Raw genomic sequence first — 14,326 nt, 5'->3', positions numbered from 1 at the left:
CTTATAAATTGACCACTGAGTGGAGTTGCATGGAGATTTGAAATGTCCAATGGCTTCATCCCCAAAGCTGGGCTCTGAAAAGATTGTCCCTGAGTCCCTGCTTCCAAGGTCACTAGGGAAGCCTGGGTTCCTGTCCTTCTTAAGACTTTAGCTTTTCCTTCCATCCTGGGAGCTGCTCCATGAATTCCTCTTTCACATAAGTTGGTCAGAGTTGGTGTCTATTGTGTGCAGCCAAACCTTAATGGCTGTTGGCTTGAGATGACAGAAGCACTGAGTTGGCCTGAAAGGATTTTTAATCAAGGGAGACACAGTTAGACTAGTGTTTTGTATTTGTTTTTAAAGATTTTATTTATTCATGACAGAGAGAGAAAGAGGCAGAGACATGGGCAGAGGGAGAAGCAGGCTCCATGCAGGGAGCCTGATGTGGGACTCGATCCCAGGACCACGGGATCACGCCCAGGCCCGAAGGCAGATGCTCAAGCGCTGAGCCACCCAGGTGCCCCAGTGAGGCTAGTGTTTAAGAAAGAATATTGTGGGGCTGGGTGGACAACAGAGCAGAGCAGGAAGGGCCGAAGGTTGGCAGAATGGTGAAGAGGCTGTGGCTGTAGTCCAGCTGAGAGGCCACAGCAGTTGGAGGCAGGTAGAGGGCTGTGGGGGATGGGAGGATGGGATGGATTCCAAGGATAGTTTTCTCTTGAATGCAGGTGCCTAGCTTAGGTGGATTTTCTGTATGGACAGCTATATGTGAAATTTTTGCACATAGAAACTTACGTTGAATGTACCAAGAAATCTTCTTCAGAGTGAAAGCTCTGAATGCTCATAAAATGAATGCTCATTCCTGGAATCTTGATCTGGCTGGTATGATGGTTAATTTTATGTGTCACCTTGGCTGGGCTACAGCACACAGTAATTTAATCAGATGGTAATCTAGGTATGGCTGTGAATGTATTTTGCAGATGTGGTTAACATCTGTAATCTGTTGACCTTAAGCAAAGATTACCCTGATAACATGGCTGGGCCTCATCTAATTAGTCAAAAGGCTTTAAGAGTAAAAGCTGAGATTCTCCAAGAGAAGAGGAGATGGGGTGTAGCTATTGCATGCTATCCTTTCTGCCTCAAGACTATGCATCAGCTCCTGCTTGAGTTTCCAGCCTACCATATGGATTTCAGACTTGTCAACTCTGATGAAGTGTAAGCCAATTCCTAAAAACAAAGCCACCTATCTATCTGTCTATCTATCTATCTACAATTATCTATCACCCTCTATTGGTTCTGTTTTTCTAGAGAACACTGACTGACGTAGTGGGTGACACTCAGGGCTCTCAGTGCCAACAACAGAACTGCCTCCAGCCCGTTTAAATTGGAAGGAATTTTTTATGGGATACTGCACAGCTCATGGAGCCATTGGCTGGACCAGGAAATAGGCTTGAGGCTTTGTGCCCAAGAACAGCAGCAGCCACTGGTCCACTTGCCTCTGCTCCTGCCACTGGACACAGGCATCTCAGATGGTCCCTCTGCTGCTAAAACCCCACTCTTGCTGCCCCTGAGACTTGGCAGCATCGACAGCCACCCCTGCCAGAAAGCAGATTCATTCTACATGGTGCCCACCTCCCTGATTTTCCCTACTTAGAATTAAAGTAGTTTTTATTTCATGTCTGATTAGGGGAGCCTAGCCCCCATGCCTGCACTCTAGCTCCAAGAGAAGAGAGGCAAGTGAGTTTTCTGGCTTGTACTCTGGGGAAGAAGGACCCATAATGTGGGAAGCTCATACATAGGAAGGACGTTCAAAGGGGCTGAGGGACATAGAAGGTCTAATTCAGTGGATCTGAGTATTCTTGGGTCTGTTTGCCTCTGTGAGTCTTAGCCTCAGAACCCAGCAGAGAGCATTACAACGGCACCACTATTGGTCAGGCAGCAGCTTAATGTAATTGCAAGCAAAGAATATAAGCAGTGAAATTTCAGAAGTACAGAACAGTAGAGGCACAAAGACTGTAGAATACACATAGTCCACTTTTTCTAATAACTTTTGGGTTAAAAGTGTCAAAAATGTCAGACATGCGGTTGTAACTGGCTTTCCTGCTTAATCATGCGTTTCCTATACAAATGGACCTTAAACCAAAATAACTCTGTGAATGACAATAAAGAATATTAAAATTTCAATAACCCTTTTATAGAGCACTCTTCAGGGAACTACAATAAAACACTTTCCTCATGATCTCGATTTTAGTTGTTATATGTGTTTCATTCATTTAAAGTTGGTTTCCTCCCAGGCTGGGTTCAAAAAAAAATTTTTTCCCCCCTTAATCTTTGTACTTTTGGTCAAAAGACTTTTGAACCACTGGCATAACTTTAGGCTTGATAGTTTGGGTTTTAGGGCAGTGTGGCAGTATATTTTTGTGGACTTGTGCGGTGGGTTTCCCCTTGCCACCCACCCCCACCTCTACCTTGGAGTATAACATGCATACAACAAAGTGCCACAATCTTAAGTGCATACCTCAATGAGTTTTTACATGAACTCAAGCTACCACCCAAAACTCAAGATACAGAACTTTTCCAGCACTATAGGCTCTCTTGCGGCCTTTCCTAGTCAAAAACCTACAAAATGTTACCACTAGTCTGACTTCCCTCCATTGGTTAGTTTCGGCTTATAAATTTAATTTGAATAGAGTCATACAAAAATAACAGTATGTGTTTGTGTGTGTGGGGGGGCTTCTTTTGCTCAGTGTGTCTGTTGACATCCACGTTGCTGTGTCCATAAGCAGTTTGATTTTTTTTCAAGTTGCTTCTAAGAGATGTACACTACAAAGGATTTATCTAGTCTACTGTCAATGGACACTGGGGTTATTTGCATTTTTTGACTTATGAATAAAGCTGCCTCAGTGGCAGATTTTAACTCATAACAGAGTCTATTTAAAACATCATCTTTTATTACATTTATTATGGGAAATGTTTCCTGTTCTCTATTCAAAATCACCTGCTGTGTCTTCTGCTTTACAGCTTGATGGAAAGAAAATAGATTCACAAGTGGGATAGGCACCATTAGAGAAGAGGAAAAGAAATATATATTAATTAAGAGGCTGCTCTGTGGCACATACTTTACCTGTCGATTTCATTAAGTATTAGCCCCCTGCACACATTTTCCTGTTTCACAAGGGAGGATGCTGAGATGCAGAAAAATAAGGTGATTTGTCCATACTCATGCAGCTGAAAGGGGTGAAAGGCTGCAGTGAAGCTCTGATGTATGGCTCTATGTCCACCATGTGACCCATCAAGACCTCCAGAACTGGAATCACAGTAGAGATGGGGGTACAGAGGGTGCAGGGTGCAGTGATGTAGTAGGTGCTGGTGATTCCAGATAAGCTGTCTGACCGGCCTTCAGTGGGGCCGGTAGCACCATATTCTCTTGGGCAGGCATCACCAGGCTCTCGGCCTGGGCTATGCAGCCGCAATGGATCCAAGTTCGAAATATGGTAACTCTAAAAGATATTACCAGGCAACTAAAGTCCATCAAAAACATCCAGAAAATCCCCACGTCTATGAAAATGGTAGCAGCAGCAAAATATGCCCTAGCTGAGGGAGAACTGAAACCAGCTCAAGTGTATGGAATAGGCTTTTTGGCCCTGTATGAAAAAGCTGATATTAAGATGCCTGAAAACAAGAAGAAACACCTTCTTATCGGTGTGTCTTCAGATCGAGGGCTCTGCTATTCATTCGTCGGTTGCTAAACAGATGAAAAATGAGGTGGCCCCACTCGAAGCAGCCGGGAAAGAAGTTATGCTCATTGGAATTGGTGATAAAATCAGATGCGTCCGTCATTGCCCTGGAACTGCTGAATTCTGGATATGAATGTGACGAAGGGTCAAATAAATGATAATCTATAATCGGTTCAGGTCTGTCATCTCCTACAAGACAGAAAAGCCCATCTTTTCCCTTGAAACCGTTGCAAGTGCTGAGAGCATGAGTATCTATGATGATATTGATGCTGACGTGCTGCAGAATTACCAAGAATACAATTTAGCCAACATCATCTACTATTCTCTAAAGGAATCCACCACAAGTGAGCAGAGTGCCAGGACGACGGCCATGGACACTGCTAGCAAGAACGCTTCTGAGATGATTGACAAACTGACTTTGACGTTCAATTGCACCCGCCAGGCTGTCATCACGAAAGAGTTGATTGAAATCATCTCTGGTGCAGCAGCTCTGGATTAATGAAAACCAAGTTTCATCCTCAGATAAGAAGTAAGGAAGGAAAATTCAGCCTGCTGATTTTATTTTTAGCTTACTGCTGTCCTCATCAGAAGAAATTGTTGATCCATTGTTTAAACTACTAAAGACAGCAAGATGTTTGTAAATTATCTTACAATAAACAGCTTACCATAAGAAAAAAATATATATACTTCCAGATGATTCTGTTAATGAGCTTCAGATGGAGACCACTGCACCATATCATGTAGGCTCTTGGTCATTCTTTTCCTCTTTAGATGGGCAACGTTTTCTTTCCCTTCCCCATGACTCATTTTTCCAGGCTTGCTATCTCTTTTGGGATCTATGACTTGCACTCTGTACAGCATGATGATGATCACTGAATACTGGTTCCCTGAAGTCTGAAAAGCTGGGTTCATTTATCTCCCTATCACTGCTGACTGCCCCCACCCCTCCCTTCAACCACAGTTGTGATGCTCAGCCCGTGAGCTCTGCACTTCCCCAACCACCACTCAAGTGCCTACTCTGTTCTTGTTCTCAGTTCTTGCCTTTATGTGAGGGATTCAAGACAGATCCTTGTTTCTTCCTCCCCCTTAATCACCCTATGGGCTGGGGAAGTGGGTTTGGGAATTTTTAAAAAAATTATTATTATGGTAAAATACACATAACAAGGTTGACCATGTTAGTTTTATTTTATTTAATTTTTTTAAAGTAGGTTTCACACCCAGCATGCAGCCCAACATGGGGATTGAACTCATGACCCTGAGATCAAGACCTGAGCTGAGATCAAGAATTGGATGCTTAACTGGCTGAGCCACCAAGGTGCCCCCACTTTAGACATTTTAAAGTGTACTATTGAGAAGCATTTATTATATTCACAATGTTGTACATCATCACCAATATTTAGTTCCAGAGCATTTGCATGATCCCAAAAGTCATCAGACTTAAGAGAAAAGTTACAGTATGTCACATAATCAAGGCAACACTTTCCTGGCCTTTGTGGTGTTAAGGCAAATCTATTTTGGATAATTCGTTCTACGTCATACCAAATGTATTAAAGTGCATCCATGTACCACATTTAATATAATTTACATATCTGTTGAAGTGGGTTTTACTTGCCTAGTTAACATATTACATTGTGTAAACATTTAATTATTCATTTATGATTTTATCATTTTATTTTTAAAAAGATTTTATTTATTTATTCATGAGAGACACACACAGAGAGAGGCAAAGACACAGGCAGAGGGAGAAGCAGGCTCCACGTAGGGAGCCTGACGTGGGACTCGATCCCGGGTCTCCAGGATCAGGCCCTGGGCTGAAGGCGGTGCTAAACTGCTGGGCCACCGGGGCTACCCTTATTTTATTTTAACACTTTGGATAATACATTCTTTCTTCCAAATCTTTTTTTTTTTTTTTTTTTTTTTTTTTTAGGATTTTGTTTATCTATTTGAGAGAGAGAGAGAGAGAGAGCATGAACAAGGGCAGAGGGAGATGGAGAACAGACTTCCCTGCTCAACAGGGAGCCTGACAAGGGGCTTGGACCCTGGGATCATGACCTGAGCTGAAGGTAGAAGCCCAACCAACTGAGCCATTCAGGTGCCCCTCTTTCTTCTAAATATTAAAAATTCCATAAGCCCTTGAAAAGCTCAGCGACCATCAAGCACTGTGCCCACCAGTTTAGTGAAGAGCCTGGCTCTGATGTCCCTCTGAAACCCTATATCATCATTGTTGGATGGCATTCTCCTCATGCTCTGAGCCTGAATATCCTTATAATGAGGCCAGGAAAAATCAGAGGTGATTTGGAAAAATATAAACATAAGTTTCCCCAACTAAGTGTTTCCAATGAGGTATTTTTACATATCTTGCTTTATAAATATAGCTGAATTGGTAGCTGACATTCAAAATGGTAGCTGTGTCTTATACATGTCATTGGTCTGGGTACTTAAAAAAATTAAATTATTACTGAACATATACGTATTATTAGTTTCAGAGGTAGAATTTAGTGATTCATTAGTTGCATACAACACCCAGTGCTCATTCCATCAAGTGTCCTCCATAATGCCCATCACCCAGTTACCCCATCCTCCCATCCACCTCCCCTCCAGCAACTTTCAATTTGTTCCCTACAGTGAAGAGTCTCTTAGGGTTTGCCTCCTTTTCTGTTTTCATCTTATTTCATTTTCCTTTCCCTTCCCCTATGTTCATGTTTTGTTTCTTAAATTCCATGTATGAGTGAAATTATATAGTATTTGTCTCACTCTGCCTGACTTATTTTGCTTACCCTCTAGTTCCAACCACCTGGTTGTAAATGGCAAGATCTCATTCTTTTTGATGGCTGAGGAATATTCCATTGTGTATATACACCACCTCTTCTTTATCCATTCATCTGTCGATGGACATCTGGGCTCTTTCCATATTCTGGCTATTGTGGACATTGCTGCTCTAAACATTGGGGCACAAGGTCTCCTTCAAATCACTATGTTTGTGTCTTTTGGATAAATGCCTTAGAAGTGCAATTGCTGGGTCATAGTGTAGCTCTATTTTTAACTCTTTGAGAAACCTCCATGCTGTTTTCCAGAGGGGCTGCTCTGGTTTGCATTCCCACCAACAGTGCAAGAGGGTTCCCCTTTCTCCACATCATTGCCAACATCTGTCATATCTTGAGTTGTTCATTTTAGCCATTCTCACTGGTGTGAGGTGGTATCTTATTGTGGTTTTGACTAGTATTTTCTTGATGTCAGGTGATGGCACATGGCCTTTTCTCAAGTGCTTGATGGCCATTTGTATGTCTTCTTTGGAGAAATGTCTATTCATGTCTTCTGCCCATTTCTTGACTATACTTTTTGGTTTTGGGTGTTGAATTTGATAAGTTCTTTATAGATTTTGGATATTAGCCCTCTATCTGATAGGAAATTTGCAAATATCTTCTTGGTCTGGGCACTTCTAATTTCTGTCAAATGAGAAGAAGGTAGGGAATCTCACCATTGAACGGACTTTGAAAAGTTTAAAGCTTGGCAAATGATAGGGCTACCTATAGGCCTAACCTTGCTAGTGGGATAGATAAATCATCAAAGACTTATAGCAGTATCATGGTTTAAAAATTATTTTATAGTATATAATTGAGGGGTATTTTACATACATTTAAATCCACAAATCTTAAGTGTATACAGCTTGGACTTTTTCTTAATCTTGAGGTAACTTACTATGACTTCAAGCAGTATAGATGAGTTTAACCTATTCTTGAACTTCATATGAATGGTATCATATACATGTATTCCTGTTTCTTGCTTCCTTTTCCCAATGGAATGTCTTGTAAGATTAACCATGTTTCTGTGTTTATCATAGTTTGTTCTTTGTTAATTCTGGATAGCATTCCTTTGTGTAAATATACAGCAATTTGTTTATCCTTTTACTTGTTTTTTTAAAAATATTTTATTTATTTATGAGAGAAAGAGAGAGAGAGAGAGGCAGAGACACAGGCAGAGGGAGAAGCAGGCTCCATGCAGGGAGCCCGATGTGGGACTCGATCCTGGGTCTCCAGGATCAGGCCCTGGGCTGAAGGCAGCGCTAAACCACTGAGCCACCCGAGATGCCCTATCCTTTTACTTGTTGATGGACATTTGGATTGTTTCTAGTTTGGGATATTATGAATACAACCACTATGAACATTTGGTACAAGTCATTTGTGGATATACACACATTTGTCTGGGATAAATATCTGTAGTACAATTTCTGGATCATATGGTGAGTGTATCTTTAACTTTATAGGAAACTGCTAGATAGTTTTTTGAAGTGGTTGTACCATGTTGTGCTCCCATCAGCAATGTGTGAGGATTCTAGTTGCTCTGCATCCCCTGTAATACTTGGCTATTTTAAGTTTTTAAAATTTCAGACACTTTCCGGGTGGGTATTAAGTGGTATCTCACTGTACTTTTAATTTTCATTTCCCTGACAACTAATGATGTTGAAGATCACTGGTTCATTTGCAGATCTTCTTTTATGCTGTGCCTGTTCAGATCTTTTGCCCACTTTTTAATTGGTTTGTTTGTCTTCTTATTACCATTGTGAGTTACAGGTATTGCAAATATTTTCCCCTACTCTGTGGCTTGCCCTTTCATTTCAATAATGAACATAATTTAAAGCATTTTGATAAAGTCCTCATGATTAATGGTTTTTAGAAAATTAAAAAAATTTTCCCTCAGGATTAGTGTTTTTTGTTTTTGTATCCAAGAAAGTTTACTTACTATGAAATTTATTTTTTGCTAGAAGCTTTATAGAAGTTTTAGGTCTAACATCCATTTTTACTTGATTTTTGTGTATCATGTGAGATAAGGTCAAGGTTTACTTCATATATTTTTTTTTCTAGGAAACCTTTTTATTTATTTTTTTTAAGGTTTACTTCATATATTTAGACATCTAGTTGCTCTAGCATCATTTGTTGAATAAACCTTTCTTTCTCTTAATGAGTTATACTGGCTGGCACCTCTGTTTCTGGACTCTCTGTCATATTTCACTGATTTATTTATCCTTATGACACCACTACACCAGCATGTAGCTTTATAGTATGTAGCTTTTTAGTAAGTATTGAAGTGAAAGTCCTCCAACTTTGTTTTTCGAAGATCACTTTTGCTTTCCTAGGTTCTTGACATTTACATACAAAACTTGGAATCATTTTCTCAGTTTCTTTTTTTTAATGATTTTAAAAATTTATTTGACACAGAGAGATCACAAGAGAGAGAGAGGCAGGAGAGAAGCAGCTCTCTGCTGAGCAAGGAGCTGGATGTGGGGCTCAATCTGAGGACTCTGAGATCATGACCTGAGCTGAAGGCAGACACTTAACCGACTGAGCCACCCAGGTGCCCCTATCTTCTCAATTTCTATAAAAATTTTTTGATAGGGACCATGTTGAATCTAGAGATCAAGTTGAGAAGAACTGACATCTTAATATTGAGCCTTGAATTCAGGAGCGTGATGTATCTTTTCATTTATTAATATCTTCTTTAATTTCTCTTGGCGTTGTTATGTAGTATTCAGTGTATAGGTCTTGAATGATTTTGTTAAGTTCATCCGGGAAGTACTTCAGGTTTTTGATGATATTGTAAATGGAATTGTTTTTTTTTTTAAATTAATTAGGCTTGGATCTTTCCCCCCAGGCATATGTTTTATTCATGGCAAACGTAGCTCTACAGAGTAGTGCTAATAGGGCAGTATTTTTAATAAATGATACTGGACCTAAATATACAATTGAATAGTCATATGGAAAAGAAAAACTTTTCCATACCTTACACCATACACAAACAAAAGGATTGCAGATCTAGACAGAAAAGGTAAATCAATATAGCTTTGAGTAAGGAAAGCTATCTTAAACAATATCAAAAGCATTAACCACCAGACAAAGATTGGTGAATTAGGCTGCATTAAAATTAACATTTTCTATCAGTGAGGGTGACAAAACATGAGAGACACCTAACATTGGGAAATGAACAAGGAGTAGTGGAAGCGGAGGTGGGCGGAGGTTTGGGGTGACTGGGTGATGGGCACTGAGGGGGGGCACTTGGCGGAATGAGCACTGGGTGTTACCCTATATAGTGGCAAATTGAACTCCAATAAAAAAATTTTTAAAAATATTCCAATAATTATAAAATAAAATTAAATTAAATTAAATTAATAACTTCTGCCCATTATATAATACCTTTAAGAGAACGAAAAAGTGTGGCTTGAATTTTTTTTGCTACTACAGATAAAGAAATATGATTGATGTTTGGATCCTGTAATCTTGTTAAATTCAGATATTGGTTTTAGTAGATATTTTTGCAGATTCCTTAGGCCTTTCTATGTAGTTAATAGTGTTCTTTGAATAAAACAATTTTACTTTTTCCTCTTTGATATATTTGCCTTTTACTTCTTTTTCTTTCAAATGCTGTATGACTAGGAGCTCTAGTACAAAATTTAATAGGATCCATGAAAGATGACATCCTTCTCATGTCCCCAATTTAGGGTGATTGTATTTTGTTTTTTACCATTAAGTGTGATGTTAGCTATAAGTGTTTTTGTGGAATGAGCTTCACCAGTAAGAGGGCTTTCCTTTTTATTCTGAGCTGAGAATTTTTTTTAAAGATTTTATTTATTTATTCATGAGACACACACACACACACACACACACACACACACACACACACACAAAGAGGCAGAGACACAGGCAGAGGGAGAAGCAGGCTCCATGCAGAGAGTTCAACGTGGGACCAGATCCTGGGTCTCCAGGATCAGGCCCTGTGCTGAAGGCGGCGCTAAGTCACTGAGCCATCTGGGCTGCCCAAGAACCTTTCTTATTGTTGAATTTTTTGATCAATGCTTTATATACATCTATTGAGATGATCATGTTTTTTCTTTTTTATTCTTGATATGGTGAATTATGTAGGTTGATTTTTTTTAAGATTTTATTTTTTAGTAATCTCTACAGCAAACATGGGGCCTGAACTCACAACTCCTTGGTCAAGAGTTGCAGGCTCTACTGACTGAACCAGTCTGGTGCCCCATGTTCATGTTTTGTTGTGTTGTTGTTGTTTTTATTAATTTAACATTACTTTATTATTATTATTATTATTATTATTATTATTATTATTATTATTTGTTTTAGAGACAGAGAGTGGGGTGGGGAAAGGAAAAGGGAGAGGGAGAAAGAGAAAATCTTAAGCAGGCTCCATGCCCAGTGCAGAGCCTGATATGGGGTTCGATCTCTTGATCCTGAGACCACAACCTGAGCTAAAATCAAGAGTTAGATGCTTTACCAACTGAGCTATTCAGATGCCCCGCACTGCCCCCGTTGTTGTTTTTGTTTTAATTTAAATTTTACTTAGCATATAGTGCGATATTGGTTTCTTGAGTAGAATTCTGTGATTCATCACTTACATACAACACTCAGTACTCATCACAAGTACCCTCTTTAATCTCCATGATCCATCTAGCCCATCACCCACCCAATTTGTTCTTTATTGTTAAGAGTCTCATGACCTCTTTCCCACACTCCTTTTTTCTTTCCTCACTTCTCATATATTTATTTGTTTTCTTTCCTAAATTCCACATGTGTGTGAGATCATATGGTAATTGTCTTTCTCTAACTGACTTATTTCACTTAGCATAATATATTCTTGCTCCATCCACATCATTGGAAATGGCAAAATTTCATTCTTTTTGATGGCTGAGTAATATTCCACAATATACATATATCATATATTTTTTATCCATTCATCAGTTGATGGACATTTGGCCTCTCTCCATAGTTCAGCTATTGTTGATAATGCTGCTATAAACATTGGGGTACATGTACTCCTTCAAATCTGTATTTTTGTATCATTTGGGTAAATAGCTAATAGTGCAATTCCTGGTTCTCAGGGTACCTGTATTTTTAACCTTTTGAGGAACTTCCATTCTTTTCTTCAGAGTGGCTGCACCAGTTTGCATTCCCAACATTGGTTGATTTTTAAATGCTGAACCAACTTGGCATTCCTGGGATAAGCCACCCTTGGTCATGAAGTCTTATATTTTTGTGTCTATGTTCATGAGCAATATTACTCTGTAAATTTCTCTCCTTGTTTATATCTTTGGATTTTGATACAGGGTAATGCTGGTCTCATAAAGAGAATTGGGAAGTTGTTATATCTTCGTTTTCTGAAAGTTTTCACAAAGCTGGTAATATTTATTCCTAAAATGTTTGATAGAATTTATCAATATAGGGGGATCCCTGGGTGGCTCAGCGGTTTGGTGCCTGCCTTCCGTCCAGGCATGATCCTGGAGTCCTGGGATGAAGTCCCACATCAGGCTCCCTGGTGGGGCCTGCTTCTCCCTTTGCCTCTCTCTGTGTGTGTCTATCATGAATAAATATATAAAATCTTAAAAAAAAGAATTTATCAATATAAACATTTATCAACATTTATCAACATAAACACAACATTTAACATAAAACATGGGCAGGGAGGGGCAAGATGGCGGAAGAGTAGGGTCCCCAAGTCACCTGTCCCCACCAAATTACTTAGATAACCTTCAAATCATCCTGAAAATCTACGAATTCAGCCTGAGATTTAAAGAGAGAACAGCTGGAATGCTACAGTGAGAAGAGTGCGCGCTTCTATCAAGGTAGGAAGATGGGGGGGAAAGAAATAAAGAAACAAAAGGCCTCCAAGGAGGAGGGGCCCCTCGAGGAGACGGGCTGAGGCCAGGGCGAGTGTCCCCAGGACAGGAGAGCCCCGTCCCGGAGAAGCAGGAGCTGCACCAACCTTCCCGGGCAGAAAGGGGCTCGCGGGGAGGTGGAGCAGGACCCAGGAGGGCGGGGATGCCCTCGGGTTCCCGGGGGCACTAACAGACACCTGCGCCCCGGGAGAGTGCGCCGAGCTCCCTAAGGGCTGCAGCGCGCACAGCGGGACCCGGAGCAGCTCGGAGGGGCTCGGGCGGAGGAGGAGGCTCAGCGTGAAGGGGGGTGTGTGTGGGCTGCATGGCTCCGGGAGCGGGAATCCAACGGCGCAGGCGGAGAGCTCTGTAGTTACTGCGGGAGCTGACTCCAGGGCTGCAGAGCTGCCGCCGCCACTGCGGTTGTTACTCCTGGGGCCTCACGGGGTAAACAACCCCCCCTGAGCCCTGCACCAGGCAGGGGGCAGAGCAGCTCCCCCAAGTGCTCACACCTGAAAACCAGCACAACAGGCCCCTCCCCCAGAAGACCAGCTAGACGGACAGGTTCCAAAGGGAAGTCAAGGGACTTAAAGTATACAGAATCAGATCATACTCTCCCGTGTTATTTTTATTTTTATTTTTATTTGCTTTTGGATTTCTGTTTGCTTCCCCAACCCCACCCTTTTTCTCTTTCTCTTTTTCTTCTTTTTTTCTTCCTTTTTTCTTTTTTCTTTTTCTATTTTCTTTCCTTCTCTCTCTCTTTTTCTCCTTTTCCCAATACAACTTGCTTTTGGCCACTCTGCACTGAGCAAAATGACTAGAAGGAAAACCTCACCTCAAAAGAAAGAATCAGAAACAGTCCTCTCTCCCTCAGAGTTACAAAATTTGGATTACAATTCTATGTCAGAAAGCCAATTCAGAAGCACTATTATACAGCTACTGGTGGCTCTAGAAAAAAGCATAAAGGACTCAACAGACTTTATGACTGCAGAATTTAGATCTAATCAGGCAGAAATTAAAAATCAATTGAATGAGATGCAATCCAAACTACAAGTCCTAACGACGAGGGTTAACAAGGTGGAAGAACGAGGGAGTGACATAGAAGACAAGTTGATAGCAAAGAGGGAAACTGAGGAAAAAAGAGATAAACAATTAAAAGACCATAAAGATAGATTAAGGGAAATAAACGACGGCCTGAGGAAGAAAAACCTACGTTTAATTGGGGTCCCCGAGGGCGCCGAAAGAGACAGAGGGCCAGAATATGTATTTGAACAAATCCTAGCTGAAAACTTTCCTAATCTGGGAAGGGAAACAGGCATTCAGATCCAGGAAATAGAGAGATCCCCCCTAAAATCAATAAAAACCATTCAACACCTCGACATTTAATAGTGAAGCTTGCAAATTCCAAAGATAAAGAGAAGATCCTAAAGAAGCATGAGACAAGAAAGCCCTGACTTTTATGGGGAGGAGTATTAGGGTAACAGCAGACCTCTCCACAGAGACCTGGCAGGCCAGAAAGGGCTGGCAGGATATATTCAGGGTCCTAAATGAGAAGAACATGCAACCAAGAATACTTTATCCAGCAAGGCTCTCATTCAGAATGGAAGGAGAGATAAAGAGCTTCCAAGACAGGCAGGAACTGAAAGAATATGTGACCTCCAAACCAGCTCTGCAAGAAATTTTAAGGGGGACTCTTAAAATTCCCCTTTAAGAAGAAGTTCAGTGGAACAATCCACAAAAACAAGGACTGAATAGATATCATGATGACACTAAACTCATACCTTTCGATAGTAACTCTGAACGTGAACGACTTAATGACCCCATTAAAAAGCGCAGGGTTTCAAACTGGATAAAAAAGCAGGACCCATCTATTTGCTGTCTACAAAGGACTCATTTTAGACACAAGGACACCTACAGCCTGAAAATAAAAGGTTGGAGAACCATTTGCCATTCA

General features: G+C 40.7%; 1 pseudogene; it reads left to right on the top strand.

Annotated features, from left to right (window-relative positions):
* The first annotated feature begins 3,422 nt into the window (after window positions 1–3,422).
* LOC100687625 lies at window positions 3,423–4,391 on the top strand (annotated as a pseudogene).
* The last annotated feature ends 9,935 nt before the right edge of the window (window positions 4,392–14,326 follow it).

This window comes from Canis lupus, chromosome 9 (genome assembly GCF_011100685.1).
Source record: "Canis lupus familiaris isolate Mischka breed German Shepherd chromosome 9, alternate assembly UU_Cfam_GSD_1.0, whole genome shotgun sequence".
NCBI lineage: Eukaryota > Metazoa > Chordata > Mammalia > Carnivora > Canidae > Canis > Canis lupus.
Note: the sequence above shows the minus strand (reverse complement) of the source record. Positions and strands in the feature narration are given on the sequence as shown.